At 33.3% G+C, this 20,316-nt stretch overlaps 1 protein-coding gene across 3 annotated transcripts in view; it reads right to left on the bottom strand.

The window, feature by feature from the left end:
• The window catches only part of MGAT4C (MGAT4 family member C), a 740,390-nt gene that overhangs the window by 628,890 nt on the left and 91,184 nt on the right, over positions 1-20,316 (bottom strand). Inside the window, exons 2-3 of one of the 3 annotated variants that reach the window (XM_045467108.1) lie at positions 15,233-15,278; positions 13,387-13,419 (exon numbers count right to left, since the gene is read on the bottom strand). The exons of 1 other annotated variant lie outside the window; for it this stretch is intronic. The gene's annotated coding sequence lies outside the window, so the exon portion shown is untranslated. The remainder of the gene's footprint in view (positions 1-13,386; positions 13,420-15,232; positions 15,279-20,316) is intronic. One more of the 3 variants, XM_045467110.1, reaches the window with a different exon arrangement.

The following is a 20,316-nucleotide window of genomic DNA, read 5'->3' on the forward strand; positions in this document are numbered from 1 at the left end:
CATGAGTTAAATGCCCACTTGACAAAATTTTTTGTGTCATCTGATGTCACTGTGAGTCATGACAAAATTTTTGTTTTTGAAAATTGGATTTTTTTCTTGAGCATTAAAACTTGGCATAGAGTCTGTTTTTTTTTAATTTTTATTTATTTTTAATCAGATTTTCACCTTCTAGTCACAATATAAACAAAAATAATTTTGAAGAAAAAAAAAGAGAATGGAGTGTCCAGATTCTTTTATCCAGGTATCAAGAAGGAAAAACTCCATTAAGTTTAAACAGAAAAATTATATGCCAAGTGTAGACAATATTTTCTTCCTTTGATTCCCTTCCCTAACAGAATCTGCATTTTTCTACAACCCAATACCTATTGACCTACCGCCATAAGTCAGAAAGTGAAAAGGTACCATCTTACCATCAGAGTAATAATGAGCACTGATAAAATTGTTTTGAGGAAAGAGATTTTGTCAAAAGGTTAGCAGTGCCACAGTTTAGTCATTCTGTAATTGCCAACTATTCATTTTGAAAATCTCTGTAAACTAGCTTTTTATTTAATTAATATGAAATTGTTCTGCTCAAATACATACATCTACAAAACACAAACACAGACAATTGCATCCATGGTGTTATGTTCAGCAGTTCTGCTTCTGTTGACAATAAGTGTTGCTATTAACTAGTGTCTTCTTATATACAACAGATGGTTTAAATGATGGGTTTTTTAAACTGGATTTACTATAAAGGTAGCTAGGAGACTGTACAATTCCCTCTGTGAGTATTGTTGATTTTGATGAATTGGTCCTTTTTTCACTTCCAAATGACAGTATGTTCAAACAGCTGTTGAACATTTCCACCAACAAGTATTAGGTTAACCCCATCCTCTGAGTATCATCTTATTCTGAAAATTTTAATTCATCTTCTTGGGTTATCACATCATAATAAACACACTGGTTATAGCCAAAGGCTTATAACGTCTATTAAATCTATTCATATTTATGGGATTGTAAGGGCTTGTATCTCCATCTGTAAAGGTGGGATTGTAAAGGTGTATGTCTATACACAAACACACATATACACACACACTGTATGTATGAATTTTTGGAAGACTTTACACTTTAGGAAAGAATAATTTCATCAAAACATTGATTACAGATATGCAATAAATAATTCTAAAAAAACAAAAACTAATATGGAAACATATATATTACAGTATTTTTCTTTAATTTTCTTTCTTCACATATTATGGATTCTTTTTAGTCTGTACATACGAATCTAGTTCATTCTTTTTATAGGCACAGGTATTAAATGTGTGTACACACACACACACACACACACACAGGTAAATATATATATATCCCCCTTCTAAAATTTGGTAATATAATCAATATTTTCTACGATTTGATTTTATAAGTAGAATATTGTTCCATATACATGGCTCATCTTTAAATGACTATGTATTATTCCATTAAATCAACATGACTGAATCAGTATTCTATTGTCTTATTCATGTACATTTAGATTTCTAATTTTGTGTTACAGAATATATTTAATGATCAGCTATATAAAAACAGATTTATCAAATTACGTCACTTTCTTATTGACCGTTGTTAAAATTATTTTTCTCAAATTATGCATGACTTTTTTAAAAGATGAAATATGGTGGTATCTTTGTTCAGGTTTCATTTCAGTGGTGATGCCTTTAGTTTTCAGCATTAAATAATAATGCTTGTTTTTTAGAGATTTTCCTTATAAATTTAAGAAAATACATTTCTCCTAATAATGTATTCAGATGTTTTTATTTGAAAATGTGCATTAAATTTGATAAATATCTTTTGGCATCTATAAAAGTGATTTTTAATCCCTTAATTGGTCAATGTATAAATTAATAAATAATAAATGAATAAATAAATAAATATGCCTGATATACATTCTACTTGGAAATTATACATTATTTTTATAATTTTCCGAACATGTAGTAACCTGAGAAGGCATAGAAATGATACATATAAAACACTGTCATAAAGTATGTCAAAAATATTTCATTGAAGAATGTTTATCATGAAGAATAACTATTAGGATAATGATATCAAATGAATTTACCAAGGAAGAATAAAATGGAAAGCTGAAGCCTGGAAAACATACATAGATAATGAATGAAGGGGAAAAGATTTCCTGACCAGAGAGAACACCAGGAAAAAAGTGTCATATGGTACTCATTCACTCACCAATCATTCAGTTCACCCGTCATCTATTTCTGCATTATTTTTTTCATTTATGGATTCATTCACTAAGTTACTGAGTCCTACTTTGCAAAAACTGCTGTGATCTACTGTGTTCTATGATAGGAGGAGAGAATAAAAGGTAATCCCAACAAAAGTACATAAAAATAAATATCTTTTTTTTTTAATTTTTTTTTAATGTTTATTTATTTTTGAGACAGAGAGAGACAGAGCATGAACAGGGGAGGGTCGGAGAGAGGGAGACACAGAATCAGAAACAGGCTCCAGGCTCTGAGCTGTCAGCACAGAGCCGGATGCGGGGCTTGAACTCACGAACCGCGAGATCATGACCTGAGCCGAAGTCGGCCGCCCAACCGACTGAGCCACCCAGGCGCCCCAAAATAAATATCTTTTTGGCATACCAAATAATTTTAGTTATGGTAGAAGCAAACTATAGAAAGTACACATAGTGAGTACACATAGTGAACAAAATAATAATTAGAATTAAGACTGTCTCATCTTTTGATATATTTGAGGAATGACTATAAAGTTGTAAGAACTCAACTATAAGTCACAGGACAGTTAAACGCATTATATTGGTGTCAAATCTTGTATAATTATACATAACAATTTTTAGTTGATTTTTAACATTTATGCATCTTTGAGAGACAGAGAGACAGAGCATGAGCAGGGAGGGGAGAAGGAGACACAGAATCTGAAGCAGGTTCCAGGCTCTGAGCTGTCAGCACAGAGCCCGACACAGGGCTCAAACTCACAAACTGCGAGACCATGACCTGAGCCAACGTCAGACACTCAACTGACTGAGCCACCCAGGCGCCCCTACACATAATAATGTCTAAGTAGCTCCTCAAATTAAAGAAAATACAAAAATAGTACTAAAATAATATGTTTTAATTGATTTAGAGATATATCACTCACATATAAAATATTTTACAGAATTGACCTTGTTTCTTTTTGGTATGTGTGTCAATATAAAGGCATGAGAGAAGTAAGTGAGTATCACAGAACCACATTCAAAATTTAGGCTCTTAGGTATTATTTCTGTGTTTATTTATTTTCCTCAATATTTACTCCACATATATCCACAAACATCTCTTCCCTTTACTTTACTTCCCTCTACTTCCCTTTAACATGAAAATAACATGATGAGGCACAAGGTTACCTAGACTTCCAGTAGAAACACCATTATGTTAGCATAACTTTGCCCACAAACTTTGGTAATACTTTAGATTTATCTGATGTCATAAATCAATATCAGCTTTAGGCTATTATTCTGGTTTATGAATGCTTAAAGTTTACTAGTAATAACACCTGAATTTCAAGAAAGAAAATACTGACCTTTATAAAAAACCTACTTTCAAATCACATGGTTTTCATGTGTTTCTGATAGAGAAACAGTGAATAAAACTGGATTCTGTATTTTTATTTCTTTGTTTCAATGTATCCAACTGAAGGTAATTGATTCATGTATAACCTAACAACTATTGTTTTGGGCAGATAACAACATAACATGTTAGTATGCTGAATTCTGTTTGTTGCCATTATAAAAAAAAATTCTAGTGATTTTCTAAAACATATGACATAAACTGCCTCCTAATTACCAATAACATTTGTAAACCAACATTAATCTGGTAGAGGAGGTACTCATAGACATAAAACAGGACAACATGTGCCAAATTAAATTAAAAAAATGTGAAAATTGAGAAACTATTTTGATAAACAGGATGCAGTCTAATTTTGTTTTTAGAGAGTAACTTACTCTCTGCTTCAAAGTTGGCTCTGCCTGATATTATCTTTTTGATTCTTCTTGTTGGTATACATTAATCCTTCAAAGCAAATGTGACAAAATATAAATTATCTCATCTTGTTTGGCAACTTGCCCTTGCAAAAAAGCGAGTAACGTTAAAATAAAAATCAATTATAGAAGGGCAAATATACCAGCATGCCAGATCTATCCAGCTTTAACAATTCCTCTACTTCCTGAAAAATGAAAGAGGTAAACATCTAGAAGTTATGAATAGCTTACAAATCAATTTATATGTCATTGTACTATGTAAATTTTGTAAAAAAAAAAAAAAGAAAAAGAAAAGAAAGAAAAATGGATTTAATCTACTTGAATGCTATGTGCAATGGATGTCCTATTCCTCTGATAAGTGGTAGCTGTCAACTGATGACAGATATATGCCTTGTAATAGTGACATACCAATTACCATGAAAAAGATAATGTCTGGTATTTTGAAAGTTAAGTCCAGAATATGATGAGGCAGTCGGTTACCTAGACTTCCAGTAGAAACACCATTATGTTAGCACTGGGAATGCGGACAAATCTCTTGTCCATTAAATGTGCAGATAATGCGTCTCATTTCTTAGCAGTATATCGTATATTCTGAGCTGTTTTCATTGTTATGGTGATAGAATTATATTGTCCAATACCTAAGATGGATTTGCACTAATCCTTTCATGGTTTTTCACCATTTGTGACAAACAGCATTTGCAGCAGAATTGTTAGGAAATAATAGCACTATCATTGGCTCCAAGATGTAAACAAAATCAACCCATTTGCTCTCTTTTTGGTCAACCAACCTCCTCTGGAGGATTAAACAATTTACAAAAGTAAACAAACTAGTAATGATAATTTTCACAATAATCCTTGCTCAGAAAGAAAAGTTTGAAACAAGTCTAATAAATTACAATGAAGCACCCAGAGCCCATCCTTAAATGGCTTATATAAGAGTATTAAAAGTGAAAATTCAGGACTATAATGCCAGTAGTTTAAAATATTCACACTGGAGAAAAAAACATGGATTCTTATTAAAATCTAATGTCCCCTCACTCTAAATCCTAACCCTTTTGTTCCTTTTCCATGACTAAAAATTCTGATAATGTTCTGAATTGTAAGTTGCCAGGCAATTATTATCATCAAAATTTGAAGAGGTTGATTATACTGTCAGAAATGTACAGCATATCCCATTAGTCTCAATTAATAATTGTGTCCTGATAAGCATTTTTAAAAGCCCCAAATGCTAAATTATGGGGTTATCTGAGGGACAAAACTCATCTCTTGGAAAGCCATTCATTTATAAAAATGTTTTTAATGAAATGATACAAAATAACATGAAAAATCAGCTGAAGCATGAAATAAGAGAAACAAAAGTACCAGAAATTAAAAAAAAATCGTGAAGGTGAACCTCAGTAACTGTACAACTTAATGGAGCTCTAATTCTATGGATTTACAAAAGTATGAATAGCATGAACATTCTGATGATTTTGCAAACACTACATCAAATTCTGGAATATGCTTGTTTCAGTAATGTCTTTACTTCCTGGCTTACTATTAGGGGGCTTGATACAACTTCTTGCTATTTAGATTATAACATTTTATATTCTTTTCTCTCACAAGATTTTTTTCTCCTTCCATTCTTTCTTAAGTTTATCTAAACCAGTGGTTCTCAACCAGGAGTGATTTGGCTTCCAGAGGAAAATTTGGAAATGTCCAGAAACAGTTTTAGTAGTCACAAGTGGGCGGATTATGTACCATTGACATCTAGTAGAACAGGGCAGGGATGCCGGTAAACTATTAACAATACACAGAGAAACTCCCCACAACAAAAAATTATCTGGCCCAAAATGTCAGTAGGGCTGCTCTGAGGAATCTTGACCTAAACCATAATGGTAAAACAAACTCTGTAACCAGTTCATTTTTCATCCATTTTCTCAAGGAAAAAATGCTCTCAATATTTCATACTTCTTGTTCTGGTTATCTACTACTGTGTAGCAGTTTAAAATCATGACCTAAAATAATGGCATCACTTATTTTGGTCATAATTCCAATTTTGAATGCGCTCAGCTAGTTGGTCTCACCTGACTTAATATTTTCTCTAAATTTGAGTTAAAGTTAAATATTTCCTTTTTTAACTTACTTGCTTTGTCTCTCTACACGGTATACTTAAGATGGCTAGATAGCAACAACATGGAGGAGTATGGAGGTTATATATACACTGCTAAGCTAAATAAGTCGGTCAGAGAAAGACATATACCATATGATTTCACTCATGTGTGAAATTTAAGAAATAAAACAAAGAAAAAAAAAGAGACAAACCAAAACACAGATTCTTCACTATAGAAACCAACTGATAGTTACCACGGGGAAGGTGGGTAGGAAGAAGGGTGAATTAGATGATGGAGATTAACAGTACACTTATCATGATGAACACTGAGTAATGCATAGAATTGTTGAACCACTATATGGTACACCTGAAACTAATATAACACTATATGTTAACTATACTGAAATTAAAAATAAAAGATAGCTAGATTTCTTGCTTGCTGAAGTCTCCCAAAGCAAATGTCCCTAGAGAGATTTACAAAAGCCACATGACCTTTTTAAATCTAGCCTTAGACAGAGCAATGCAGTATCACTTCTTCTGAAGTTTATTCATTGAGGCAGTCACAAAGGCCACCAAGGTCCAAGGAAAGTGAACACAGACTTGACCTGATAGAAGTGTCAAAGAAATCTGTGACATGTTTTAAACTACAGAGTGCTTTATATGTTATATTTCCTTTGAAGTACTACTCTAATTAGGTCTTATTAATATCAACATTTATATTTTCTAAGATTTAGTTTTTTCCTGTCATGATCTAGCTCCCCACTCTCTTTTGTCTCATTTCAAAGTATGACTCAATCATCTGTCCAAAAAGAATTCATGATGACTTTTCTGTATCAGGAGCAAAAGGAAAAACAAAAGGAATAAAAGACATGGCTCATGACCTTAAAGCACTCATTAGTTAGTGAAGGAAATTCTAAACGATGAAACACAATTCTGTTTTTGCTTAGTCACCAATACAAAATAAATAAATCATTTATAAAGAAATTCAACTTGGCAATTAAAATGAATCCCCTCAGTCACATCAAGGACACAGATGGTTGGGAGTTGGAAAATAAAGCCAGAATATTTAAAGACTTCTTTGGAGAAAGTTGAACAGTAAGTTGTATGCTTTGTCCACCCCCATAATCCCTCCTACATTCACACTTCAAAAAGTAGAGGGTAAAACTAATACAAAGTCAGGAAAAGAAGTTTTAACAGGCCAATAAAGGGATCGGGTATATTTCACTGAAGCGGGAGTGACGTCGACATGGTTCTTGACTCATGCTTGAAAAAGCTAAAATGGAATAGTGCAAAGTTGCAGGGGCACAATCATACCACTTGCCCTAAAAACAGGTTAAAGAATGCAAGAACCTAAAGTACCAGGGATGCGTCTAGCAATAGGAGCACTGGACTGTCATTTAAAATGGCATCTTGTCCAAAACGATGACCTTCCAAGCTTTAGCCAAGGCTGCTGGTATGCGCTACATTGGTGTGTGAGGGTTACCTTGACAAAGCATAATGGAGGGAGACCTTGCTCATACCAAGGAAGGGAGCTAGCAACAAAAGAGCCACAGGAATGATCCATAAGAACAAAAAAAAAGTTGACAGAATCAATGTATCTGGCCCAGAAGGCATGAATTTCATTTTTAAAATGCTCTTATCTGCTTTCTTCTCCTCCCTCTTTTTTGATCATGGAGACTTAAGAGTCCTTAGCTAAATAGCTGAGTTGGTTGAAGAAATGCTAGCCAGGAAAGAATGAAGAATCATTGCTCTGTTTTATATTACAGGGTCCCTAAGGAGAAAGGGAAAATATCTGACTTTAAATTAGGTTCAGCATTTGATTATTATGTGGGTTAGTCAATTCAATTTTACCTAATTGGAACTGTGTTTTTGTCTTAAAGTGACCACAAGGTATTTGATAACATAAGACTGATCAAAATTTTAATAGTAAAAATAAAAGCAAAACAAACAGAAACCATGGGGCCTGCCAGAGGATTCTAAATATGTTCTCTCAATTGTGCAAGTCCATTCTACTGAAAACATACAGCATACCATGCTTTATTGGCATCTTCCATTGTATGTTTTAAAAGAGTAGATATAAAGATGTTATGACGTTTAGTGTGGGTAGAATCATTAGCATAGATATTATTAATCTAATATAATTCAGTGAAAGAAAGAACCATGGATAATATTTATTTCCATGGTCTTTCTAAATCACCCCATATTTTAGCTGTGTACATCTTAAATTAAGCAAATATCAACATAAATAACAAGGGCAGTAAATAGAAGAATCTTATGGATGGGTGAGCACGTTAGCACATTGCAGTCATTGTTTAGTAATAGTTCTCTTCTCCCACCAGCTATCTCAAGAGCTAGAGAAATAAGGACAACAGTGGGAGGGAGGGTGATGTGAACTGTGCATACCAGGAAACAAGCAGGGTGTAAACTGAAAGAGAGGGAACACTAGCACTGCTGTAGATCATATAATATTCTATGCAAGCAGCTTCTCCGAAGATCCTAACAGACACTGAAGAACAGAGCCAGTGTCCTTAGAACAGTTAAACATCTGACACTGAGGTCAAGTCTTTAGATGACAACAAAAGACTGAATACTTGTAATTCTGCTATTGGATCTTTTCTTGTAATTAACTTACTTCCTGAAAATTAAACACACGTGCACACATGCACACACACATTCACATTGTAAAAAATATGTATCTAAATGCTTCATTTTCCCATCTTTGGCAAATACTGTGCAAAGTCTAGATCTTGGTCACACACACACAAAAAAAATGGATTCAGTTAACATACTATTATTAAGACCACCTCAGAGAATGATCTGCAAGTCCCAAAGTATCATATACCACCAAGTCAATATGTTTAGGGGATCAATCGAGAATCAATCTCAAAACAATGTATTTTTTAAAAAGTGGATATATTAACAAATGTTATTGAAGAAAATCTAAGTCTCAAACCATGACATAGGGATCCTGTTTCCTATTCCTATCTCAGTTTGCTTTATTCTGTTCCCTTAGAATAGCAAATAAGGACAAAAGCAGTAACCTAACTTGGATTACTCACACAGCCCTATATCAATCTGTCTGACTAATCATATAAGGGACTCAGATTTTATAGACCTGAGTCATATGTCTGTCACTCTTTCTGGTATTGGGGGTTATGAAGGGATGGGAGCTGGGTCCCCACTAATTGATATACATGTAATGAATTGAGTTATTTTAGTGAGACAAAAATGGCATGCATATGAAAAACATAGGTCCACCATATTCCTGTATATGCTAAACTCAGGGGTCCTCCTGCTTATTATTCCTCCTTCTTGAGGAGAATATGAAGACCATAGGTACTACACTGAGGTTGAAGTAATGATGTACACTGATACCCCAACATAGTGTTCATTCAGTAATTTATATAACAATTGGCCAAGAGAGTTGATTCTTACTACTCTTTGAATTTTGTGAATACAAAAATATTAATGTTGCCAGGTTCATCACTGCTCCTTATATATTCATAATTACACATTTCTCAAATTATTATTTTAATTTTTTTTAATTCTTGGAATTTGATAAAAATAAAATGTAACAGCTACAGTAAAGTTCACTGGTAAATATGCAAGAAGCATGTCATTAAATTTCTTACCTCTGAAAATATTTCTGAAATTGCATGTTTGCAAGTTGAGTATGTGTATGTCTTAACTTACTTAGGGAACAATTAAAAGAGGAAAGCAAAAGAGAGTCAAGGCAGTTTCTTTGCGTTTTTAGAGAAATAAGGCTTCTGTATAAGCACATGTAAGTTTTTCCTTTATCTGGATATGTTCTACAGAATACCCACGAATTGTAAACTGTGCTTTTTAAGATGCTGAAAAATCCAAACCTGAATGAAAATGCATTTTCATAGATTTTTACTACACGTAATTTTTTAACAATAGGAAATACTTTCATTGTCATTAATAATGATTCAAATTTTAATGGGAAATTAGCTCCCAAACAATTAATCATTCTTTGTAAATCTTTATTTTGTGATATGTAAAGTGCAAGACTCAAGACGCAACAATCTTTAGTGACCTCTTTGACACAACTGCTCCTACCCAAATTGTGAAGCTTCATGTAGTTAAATATTGACAGAATTATAGCATCCTAATGACTTTCTTTAAAATGAATCTTTATTCATTAATAAGTGTTTCAAAAACTGGCTAGTTTAATGCTTTAAATTCATTACTATCACTTCCAGAACTATCTTATGGATCATCCACTTTCTCTGATCTAAAACTTTATAAGGAATGTTTAAGCATTAGTTGTACACATACACTGATTATAATACATATAATATGTCTTACATATATCATAATCAATGTATTTATATGTATATAAAACAATGCAAGATATTACAATGTAATAAACATATGTATATATGGCATATGTGTGTGTGTGCGTGTGTGTGTGTGTATGTGTATCCATAATGGCTCAAATTTCCCCACCATATAGGTAATATCAACAGTCACAAATTAATTTGTTTATGTGACTTCAGAAAGAAAATAAGTTGTGCTAATTTTGGGAAATAGAGTTTGCTTCGGTGAAATGTCATCTTAACAATATTAACATAAGTTATTTGTCAAATTATTAAAAGTTTAAAAGTCAACACTGACTTTTAAAAGATCTTGATAGCATTATTGTGTTAATGAAGACAAGTGACTTAAAATTCAAGTTTTATGGGGCACCTGAGTGGCTCAGTGAGTTGAGCATCTGACTTTGGCTGGGGCATTATCTCACAGCTGGTGAGTTTGAGCCCATATCAGGCTCGCTGCTGTCAGCTCAAAGCCCTCTTTGGCTTTTCTGCCCCTGTCTCTGCTGCTTCGACACTTGTATTCTCTCTCTCAAAAATAAATAAATCTTAAAAAAAAATGAAAATAATTCAAGTTTTCTGGATGTTGTGACCATTATCTCCTACTCTATAGTACTATATACTATAAAAGATGAGATTGAGGGTATGCAAGATTTTCTTTTTTCCCCCTCATTTTCTAAGAAATGAGAAGCTATCTGAAAATTGATAATTACGTAATTGATTTTCCATTGGTTGTTTACTAGTTCTCAGGGAACTTAAATTGGGTATAAGTAGTAATGATTTTGAGTTAGACTAGATCAGACAAAAGACTTCACAAGAAATTGGATAGACACAGAGACTAAAATCCTCAACACTCCATTCTTATTCTGTGTACTCACTTGCAAACAGCTGTGTTTAAAATACTTTAGAAAATAGTATGGCTTTCTTTTTAACTAATTAATTATTTTTTTGAGAGACAGAGAGAGAGCAGGATAAGGGCAGAGAGAGGGACAGAGAGAATCCCAAGCAGGCTCTGCACTGTCAGCACAGAGCCTGATGTGGGGCTAGAACTCACAAATCACAAGATCATGACCCAAGCTGAAATCAAGAGTTGAACGCTTAACTGACTGAGCCACCCAGGTACCCCTGACTTTCTAATACAATGACGAAGAACTCTGGAATCTGAAAACAAGCTATCTACCAAAGTTAAAACAGATGCTAAGTTGCATCATGGTTGTATTTTTTCCTACATGTTTAGGAATTAACCATTTGTTTTATTTCTATGAAGAAATATGATAGAAAACATCTGAATAGTTGAGAAAACACAATCACACTCCAAAACTTTCGCAGAAGAATGTTAATGACTAAAGATTACAGATCTTTCTCTAATCAACACTAGAGAATATACTCCTATAGATGTTCATCTCAAAATTCCATGACAAAAACATAATTTATCACTGGACAATATCCAGTTTAAAGCACCTGAATTTTGAGTGAGATAATCTCATGATAAACTATACCTTCCTCTCACAATTTTAAACTAAATGTACCAAATTAGATCATAAGGAAGTAACATGAACACACATTATCTTCATTTTCCATAGCAAAACTTTCACTAACTTAAGACATGACACTATAAAGGATCTCAATATCCAGACAGCAGATGAGATAGAAATCCAAAACTATAAGTTACTCATCTAAAAAAATGTCTGTGTAAATTTATAGTTGACAATATGATAGTTCATAATATATTTTATATGTCTGAATTGCTTCTGGATTCACCGGCCTGAAAAAAAATGTGTCAGTCTACATTAAACAAAAATACTTCATTTCTTTTGTTAGACAAAGGGAACTATGGAATTATATCTTTTCTTTTTTTGGCTATAAATTCTAGCAAAACAATCATTTTTAGAGCTTAGCTTAGTAAATCATTGGTGTGTGTGTGTGCATATGCAATATATAAATAAGAAGTAAATATATACATATTTTATATATATATACATATATATGTATATATATGTGTGTGTGTATATATATATATATATATATACACACACACATATTTTTCTTAGAAAGGAAATTAAGATTGCCTGTAATTCTATCTCCTGGAGTTTGTCATTGTTTCCCCATATCTTATTACAAAAAACAAACCAAAACCAACTGTGTGTGTGTGCACACTCTCCCTTCCAATAGCTTTCTAAATTGCATTGATATGGGGGCGCCTGGGTGGCGCAGTCGGTTAAGCGTCCGACTTCAGCCAGGTCACGATCTCGCGGTCCGTGAGTTCGAGCCCCGCGTCGGCTCTGGGCTGATGGCTCAGAGCCTGGAGCCTGTTTCCGATTCTGTGTCTCCCTCTCTCTCTGCCCCTCCCCCGTTCATGCTCTGTCTCTCTCTGTCCCAAAAATAAATAAACGTTGAAAAAAAAAATAAATTGCATTGATATGTATGATATCTAACAATCAATCTAATTTTATTATAATTAAATGAAACATAATGGATAAGTAAGTACCATCTTGAATTGGTAGTTATAGCTAATTACTGGTGATTTTAAATTAACTTGAAAATGTAAAAGTGCGGTTAAAAGGTACAAAATTCTAAATAATTCTGACAAAAGTAATCCTGAGTCAAAATATTTTAATATTCATAAAAGATTGCCAAGGTCACAAAGTATATTTTTTATTTGGAGTAAAATGCTGTGGCCTACCTGTAAAAACTATAATATAAGTTATATTTTAACCTACTCTTAATTAAAATTATTGAAAGATTCCATTGCAATTACATCTCCAAATTTATATTTCTTTATTTTTATGTCTCTCAAATGCTTGAACCCTGTTTTCATCTTTGATGGCATTAAATTCAAGTTCTTCCACTTTAGCAGCCTAAGTGCCTAAAACAAATGAAGTCTCAACACATAAAATTTGACTCACAGTTTCAAAATAGTATGTAGAACTTACCCATCCAAGAAAGATGCAACAGCAGCTGAGAAGCTGTCAAGGAGAAAAATGCCAGAAGGATTAATAAATCATATTGCTATAACATGACGATGAGAATTATAAACAGCTATGTAAAAATTAGGTTGCTAGCAGTCAGATGGCTTGGCTTCTTTTAGCCTTGCTAGTAGAGTGGCATACATTTATCTTCTGCTATGCACTGGTAAGTAGTTGGCAAGCTTGGGATATATAAACATTACTTAAAGACATTATGATTGGCTTGCATCCAGAAATGTCCTCTGACATTACCATTAGCTATCAAAGATCTCAAATATTACTGGAGATGTTTGAAGAGGCAAAGGAAAGCCAGAAGTCAAAGAAAGACAAAAATAGTAAGAAAAATAGAGTGGATAACTAGGAATAAAATAGGCACATTTACTGATATAAGGTAAACAAATTTATAAATGATATATTCAAAACAAATGTATTTAAATGATATATTTAAGACGAATTAATGACACCCGAATGTGTATACTGTTGGTAAGAAAGAGTGATTTAGTACATTAAAACAGAAGAGAAAGAAATATATAAAACCAAGGCTTACTGAGTACTCTTTTTATTTTGTATTGTTTTAATGTTTCTTACAAATAGAAACTAATCTTCCTGATGTGTTTTCCCTGTTATACATGAAAGACGGTATGGAGTTATTCTACTGTCATTATCTGTGACCCTATTAAGAAAGCCAACGAACAAAAACTGACACAACCACCAGGAAAAAAAAAAGAAAGAAAGAAAGAAAATAAAACTAAGAAAAAATAAAGTTAAAAAAAAACCCACTTAATTGTCAATCCACTCACAATTAACTAAAGCTTAAGACAAAGTCAAACAGTAACTTAGCTATGATGTATCACATTTAGTTTGCTGATTTAACAATGCTCACACAATTAAGGTAGTTTATTGATAAATACATTTCATCAAAACAAGAGTTAACCATATTAATAAAATATTTCCAAAAAAAGTGTATGAGAAATGAGATGTTTTTACAAGTGTCATAAATGAGGGTGTTTTGGATTTTAGTCCATTAACATGATTCTACCTTGCATTCCTAAATTGATAATTCTTTTACATGAACACATATTTTAAATATAGTCAAGAAGCAAGGAAATTAAGATTGCATATAATTCTACCTCCTGGAATTAGTCATTATTATATGTGGTTCTACATGCTTCTGGTCTTTTCCCCATGTTTTATTACCAAAACCAAAACCAAAACAAACCAAATTCTCTTTCCACACTAAATTTTCAGTTATGGTAAAATAAATGTAACATTTTAATTTTTAAACCAAGCCAAACCAAAACAAAACCTCTCTTGCCAAATATAACACATAAGGATATAAGGAATGAATGTTCAGTATAATCTCACTCAATAAATTAGCTGCATGTTATACCAGATTTTTATGCACGTACCAATGTGTTTTAACATTGTTATCTAATAAACAAATATATTTGTACAGATGGCTGTAGTTATAAAGCACACTATATTCAAACTCACTTTTTTTGTCTTAACACTATATCTTAGATACTTCAATATCCATTCAAACACATCAAATTATGTACTGTTTACATACTTGTAATAAAAGGACAAGGATGATTAAATGTAATTTTTGGCAACAGAACAATTGGTAATAGAATAATGCACTTTAGCAAGAATTTTCAATTATTAGTTTTTATAGTTAAAACAAGACTAAATTGGTTTTGCAAGAAAACAAGGAGAAAGACCTTAAGGAAAATTTATGTCAGGAGCAATTTGCAATGATAGATGTTATCATTAAGAAAATAAAATTGTGTAAGTAAGGAAGCCAAGCACTTACTCAGCAGAAGGCAGGTCTATCAGGTTTGATCCTGAATAGAATACAGCTGAAAGTGAATATTAGGAGATTAATTCTAAAGTAGATTTTCCTAAGTTGATGTTAAGAAGTACAAGAAGTCATTTGCCAAAATCAAGAGTCACAGCATTTGAAACATAGGAGCTATTCCAAAGTTGTTGAATTTTCATCTCAACCAATTTATTTTTGTCAATTTTATTAACCAAAATTTGTATTAAAATTACCATGTTAGAAGGATTCAAGAGGATAACATACACTTGAAAAATAAAAGTTTAACCTCATATGAAAAGCCCTGAAAAGATGCTACACATCACTTCAGCTATCCAGTATCCATGAGAGAATTCCCCAAAATGACAGTGGAGTTTCTGTATTAGTTTTTCCTCAGGTGTTGCCTTTGGTTTTCTTTGTAATTTAAAATATTCGGGCTATACATACTTCAATAGCTGGCATGCTATTGTTGTTCCTAATAGCACCTTTAGAAATGACATGCTTTTGCTGTTCAACCAGAATTTGTAAAAATAAATTACCTCTCAATTTTTTGAGATTAATCATGATATAGTTTCTTTGTTAAATCTTAGGTGATTGAAAAATAAATCACATGTGCCATAAATATCCTTTGAACCACAAGGATTGCAAATTGACATTACAGTGTGGATTTTTCATCTTGACAGTTTATCGTAGGGGCCAACTTGCCCCAGATTTTCTTTAGAGAAGAACAAGATAAATCTGATCAAACACAAAGAATAAAACAAGTACTTGTTTATTATTGCAAGGAAACCCACTGTGAATCAGTTTCTTATGAGATATATTCCAATTCTACTGAATGGGTTGAAAATTTCAACCATAAAAATTAGTAAGAATTTTGCTCTTTTCAAAGGGTCCGAATGAAGGGACTTGACTTAATGAAACAATTGTAACTAATCTGTTCTAAGAGTAGGATAACAAATAAACCAAGAAGAAAATTATACGTAATCTTTTCCAGGGCACAGATTTAAAAAAACAAATTTTTCAATGTTAATTTGATTAATAGTGAATGCTTCTGCTAGTAAAAATCTCAATGCTATATAATCTATGCTTGTTTTGTCAGGATAGTAGCAAGAGAAAACAAATCACTCTATTCTCAAATGTTTGGCCCAAGAAATAGTATCACTGTTCAAATATATGATATGCTGCCACAACAAAGGTAAGATGGGCAATTTCAATCTCTGTAAAAGTACAGAAAAAGTCAGAGAAAGAGTCCTGTTGAGTTTGCAGAATATCTATATCCCAATAAAGGTAAACTTCAGCAAAATACTATTTTGCTTTTGGAGTGGGAATTAGGTTTCTGCATTTGCTATGGTCAGAAAATGTCTTAGGGACAGGGAATTAAAATAGCATATCAAAGGAAACATAGAAAAGGTGAAACAGATGGTAAGTTAGAAATTATGGTTATGATCCTCCTCTCCCTTTTTAAAAGTACTTTTATTGTACCAGATAATATTTAATAAGCTATTATTGTATAGTATTATGCTTATTCTTCAGTTATGTTCCTCTCCTCCACAGCAGTCCCACAAAGTTGTTTTTATCCATTTCACTTTAGATATGGGAAAACTGAGGAAAAGAGAAATATAGTAATTTTCTTTCAGTCCAGTAACTAGTGAGTATTAGAGTCAGAAGTGAATTGATATTATCTGACTCTAGTGAGGCTGTACTTTTGATTTCTGGATAGGTAATCATGATAACTATGTGCATAGAACTTTTCAAGTTCCTAAGAAATTTTCATACCTGTGATCTCATTTTCCCCTTATAACCTTATATTCTATCTGTTGGATGGCTGCTATTCTGTATAATAGACACTAAAAATGTGTCTGGCTTTGAGTAGTAATTTTAGGAGTAGGTCCAGGGTTCATGATAAGATCATCTGAAGCTCCTGTTGGCAATTGTATCACCTAATCAGGCTTCTCTTACTGCCCTGTGGAATTTTTTTTTCCCCCAAGAACACACTCAAATTTCCTGCATTGAAATGTGTATCTCAGAGTCTGTTTCCAGGTACCCCAGCCTAAAACAAGAGTTACAATATTGAACCAATCTTTTGAGTCTTTAGCTAAATCTTTCCAATTTCTAATATTCTCTATTTTCTTTTTCTCAGTACTTTTTTTCCATTTATTTATGCAACCCATGAAGCATATTTATTTTATATATTCAGTTTTGATATTCTGTCACATTTCTGGAGACTCTAGCTTGTGTGGCACCTTATTTCTTTGGAAGTTTTGTGATATTATAAATTTGCATTTCTTAAATTTTTACTTGTGGGAATTATTTGCGGCTTGGACTAAAGACGGTGTTTTGTTTTGTTTTGTTTTCAGAGAAGATTTGCACTTATTTCTGCCTGGCGATTGGGGGCTATTCCAGTGTAGGACCATTTTAAAGTATAGTGTTGCATTAAAGTCTTTCACATCACATAATTAGGTAAATTCAGGCTATAATACAATATAAGGGTTGGTTTTTTTAGCTAGAAGGATTTTCTGTCCCTCTTATTCATCACTAGGATTTAAGATAGGAATGTCTTCTTGTAAAACCCTCAGTGAATGTACATTTATATATTTTTTACACTTACATCAAGGAACTGGCCAATTTGGTGGACCCAGCTTCATGATGAGATTATTATCTTTTAGCCTTCCTAACTTAAGAAAGTACTTGACTTATCTCTCTATTTTCTATGCTCTGTAAATCTATGAAAACTGAAACCCAAGTTCACTGGGATCTGCAACTGCTTTCAACATGGAAGCTAGTACCAGCTCTTACCTATTACTTCCCGTTTTCTCCTTTCTATGGTTTTGCCTCAGAGTATTCCTTACTTTCTATCCAGCTCCTCAACATACATTTAAATGTGTTAATCTATTCAGCATTTATAATTTTCCCCCAAAGAGAGGGGCAGAAAACCCATTCTGCCATAAGCAGAAATGTAAATCTTTCCCTCTAATCTTCATCAAGTATTTTAACCTTTAACATGTGGTCCCTTTTTTTCCCCGAGGCCAGCCAGCTGAGATGAGTGAAAACAGAGACCTAAAAGCAGAGATCGTAAATCTTTGGTTTTTATTTTAATAAGAGCTAGGTTACTGATGTAACAGACAAGGCATTGGAAGAATAGAAACATTAAATCACTCTTCGCCCTCATTAGAATAATAAGAATAATTACTCCCTTTGGTAGAGAAAAATGTTGAACAATGTGTTGGAGAGAATCTTTTAGACCTTGGTAGGACCTAAGGAGAAGTTTTATGCACTGTCTTTTCTACTCTTAAATCACTAAAAATTAAAGGGGGCATTTACAGAAACTACTAAACAGTTTGGAGATCCATGAATAAAGGATTTATTTACCCTAATCCTTTCCAGGACAATGGAAAATATCCTTTTAGGATTCCCTAGTAAGCCAGGTAAAACTGGAGCAAGAGGGCTGAGGTGTCTCTTTGCTGTTGAAGAGGGAGAAGATTCAAGAAAGCCATAGCAAGTCTCATGTGGTCCCTGGGTAACAGGAGAAAGCACAACATGAATTCCTTTTTGCCTCTGATAACAAGACACTTGGCTGAGAGAGAGAAAGCAAGCAGATGTTGAAGGGATCTGTGGTCATGATGAGAGGAAATTATAACAAAGAGCAGCGTAAGGATGTGTGTCAAGAAACCAGGTGGGAATACAAAAACTTCAGCAGATGCCAATGTGGTGGGGACATGGGGCATGATTGTACATTGCAACAGATGTCGGTCTAGGACAAAGGAAGGATGAAATCCAGATGCCTTACCATCTGATATTATTGAATTGTATAAACATTTCAGAAATTAAACCAATCCAGGAAGAACAGAAGGAGGAGGGGGAAAGGCAATTTTGATTTCCCTGAATTAAAACCTAAGCCTGAAAATACATTCAAGCAAATGAATTTACATAGAATTGATTCAGTTACTTTTTTTTTTTTTTTTTTTTTTTTTTGCTACCAAGCAGAATGGGAACTCAAAATCTAACTGTGGTTATAAGGAAAAAATAATAATAAAAGTTAACATAATTACATACTGTCATCACTTGAATTTTAGAGCCTGAGAATATATAACCATAAAACATCCTCTTGATCTCCACAGGAAGAAAGTAGTGCTCAATTGTGTAAAATATTTGACAACTAAATTAGGACAGAAACATGTTACTAATTGATAACCCTGCAAGTGCAGCCCAAGAGTGGCAAGAATGGAAAATCAAATGAGCAAGTTGAAATAGTATAAATGAAAGAAACAAAAACATACACACAAAAATTCCTTGAAAAGCTGGTTATGAAAGGATAGCAGGAAACAAAAGACAGTTAAAAGTCATAGCTAAAGTGATACATGAGGTCAGGTCAAGGCTTTCCTGCTTTATTTAAGTTTATAGGCACTAAAACACGTTTGACTGATCACAGAGAATATGTGGTAGAAATGAAGATGCTGAGATGCAGGACACAGAGAGCTGGAAATACTCTGGGGACAAACAAGCACACATGGAAGAGATTGGATTTGGATTGGAGTAGCACTTTCTTCATGGTCATGAGAAGGCTGGCGGACAGCAGGTTAACTTTTAGATCTGGTAGCCAATGATTAAGCAGTTACTGTATGATGTATTCTCTCTGGTAGGAAGTGAAGCTATGCACTGAGATTGGTAGAGAGGAGAAAGAAGTAATAAAATATTTAAGTAGAGCGGCTAAAATGTCATTTTATCGTGGGAATAAGCAGAGTTAACTTTCTGGGGAAACAGTTTCTTGAATGCATTATGGAAAGCCCACTTGAGTTTGGTGAATGTGAAACTATAATACCTCCAATTTACTGTTTGATGCTTATTTGTTGGAATACAGGCATAGAGAGGGATTCGTCCATAGTTGCAGTCTTGACAGGTGTGTATGAGATTAGAACAAGGGAGTCAAGAATAGTTTTTAAAAGAGTTAGAGTAAATATGACATGACCAAAAAGAAGCTGGATGTGGAGGAAAAATGTCAAAGTAGAAGGCAACTTATCAGCAGTAAGACAACTGGAACTCACTGAAGTTGCTTGACATGACAGTAGCTGTTAGGATAGTCA

Source organism: Leopardus geoffroyi, chromosome B4, assembly GCF_018350155.1.
Source record: "Leopardus geoffroyi isolate Oge1 chromosome B4, O.geoffroyi_Oge1_pat1.0, whole genome shotgun sequence".
NCBI classification, from domain to species: Eukaryota; Metazoa; Chordata; class Mammalia; order Carnivora; family Felidae; genus Leopardus; species Leopardus geoffroyi.